Source organism: Crocodylus porosus, unplaced genomic scaffold (genome assembly GCF_001723895.1).
Source record: "Crocodylus porosus isolate Cpor-Errol unplaced genomic scaffold, CroPor_comp1, whole genome shotgun sequence".
Classification (NCBI taxonomy): Eukaryota; Metazoa; Chordata; order Crocodylia; family Crocodylidae; genus Crocodylus; species Crocodylus porosus.
Window position 1 is genome coordinate 90,875,552 of NW_017728947.1, and position 2,166 is coordinate 90,877,717.

Sequence of the window (2,166 nt, forward strand, 5' to 3'; positions counted from 1 at the left end):
CAAAGGGCTAGACAGAATATTAAAGATAGTAAAACTTCATTGGACAGATAACATCCTGAGTTCCCTTCTAAACCTACTTTTCTGTAATTCTGTGATTGGTTGACTCCTTTAAATCACAGTAGCTTTACATGGCAGCCACATGAATTAACAGACTTATGCCTACTAAATGGGAGGGAGCATTGTCTAGTGGGTAAAGTTCAGGATTAAGAGTGAAACAGTCTCAGGGGGAGATGTGCAGGAGACAGAGTTTAATCAGTTCACTTATGCCACTGTTCATGAATGCATATGCTTAAGTCTGTCTCTATTGAGGATCTGACTTGAGCATGTCTTTAATATAGTTGTTGTGTCCCATTGCCTTTCAGTGCATTCCAGTAAATTTCTTTACCCTCTATCCAAGTAAGCATACTGTAGGGCCATTATCTGGACCTAGATGAATTTGACCATAGTATTTCTTGATGGTATTCATATCACTGATTCCGTACATACTGGGGAAAAAATGAGTTCATCTCTGCACTGAGAGGCTATATTGATATTTCACTCAGCAGAGCACCCGTCTTGATTTTTCATATTGATTAAAACCCAAATTTCTCATAACAGAGAAAAAGCAGGTGCACTCAGTCTCAATGTGATAAACCATAATTTCTGATCAAATCTTCTCATCCAGAAGATATTTTAATCATGATGGGTTGTATTCATTTTTTATTACTGTTTTTAGGGTCTGTTCCCCACTCAAATCACTTTTATTTCCAGATGTTTTATAGCTATTATGGTAACCTTTATTTACATCACTTTGCAGGGGATGCTTTTTCCATAGCTTTAGGGTGACATAAATAGAAAATAGAAATAGGTTTTAGAAATGACTGGGGTAGTCAAGCAGCTAGATTAGATAGTGAGATAGACTTTGGTGGCTGGCAACTTGAAAACTTGATGTACAATATTTAGTTAATCTGCTGTAGTCAGGTACATTCTTCTTGGAGTTGAAGGAGGGCAGAGTTGTTTATTTTTGTTATTTCAGTGTTTTATGTATTGGGGGGGGGTTTCGGGGGGGGGGTTGGTATCTGTATGTGCCCACCTGGCCTCAAATATCTGGTCGCGTGCGGCTCTATTTCAGAAGTTCGATGACATCTGTCTTACTGTTCCTGGTGGTCTGCTGAGTAGGTGTTTGCCTCCGGTGTGGTCTTCCCCAGTCCCGCCTGCCACGACTTTGAAACTTACTTCAGTGGGGGGTCGAGCCACTTGTAATCTCTCAATGGTGGGACATCTATCTGGTGGTCTTCTGCGAGGCTCCACCTCCCCTCTACCTCCCCTCTACCTCGCCCTTACACCCAGCCTTGGTGGGTCACTTTTGTCCTCTTGGCCAGCCTCGCTCTCCTGCTGGTGTCACTCTGCTGCCTCCCTCCTTCTTGCCAGCGGCTCACTTTATTTCTGCCGGCTGGCAATCACGCCTGACATCACCGGCCGGCTGCAACTGTATAAAGCCATGGCTCACGAGCCACACGGGTTCCTTGGTTCCGGCTTTGCCGCTGGTCACACTGCAGGTTCTTTCACCCCTTTCTCTTTCTGGCCCCTCTGAAGGTTCCTTACCCCAGAGCTTCCCCCTAGTATTTTGGGGTCCCCCCTTAGGTTTCTCCCTGTGACACTGTGGATACAATACAATAAATAAAGAAGGAAGTAGTTGCTTGTCATATTATTCCCACCTGAAATCTTCACATGAAGAGAGTATAATGCAACCCATACTATAGGGATTTATTCTTAAAGAATCTAGCTCCAAAGGAATTGTACAGCAGTGTCATGCTGAAGTAAACTATACTGCAGTTGCTCTGAGATGCAGGGGGTAGTCAGGAAGGCCAAGGCGGAGATGGAACTGGGACTAGCTTCCCAGATCAAGGACAACAAGAAGATCTAGTCAGGGAACTTCTGGAGGAACTGAATGTATTTAAATAAGCTGGTCCAGACGATCTCCACCCTAGAGTACTGAAGGAATTAGCTGAGGTCATTGTGGGACCCCAGGCATGGCTTTATGAGCACTCGTGGTGCTCTGCTGTGGTGTCAGAGGACTGGAAGAGGGTCAATGTGGTTCCCATCTTCAAAAAAGGGAGGAAGGAGGACCTGGGGAACTATAGGCCAGTTAGTTTTACCTCAATCCTGGGTAAGCTTTTTGAGAGC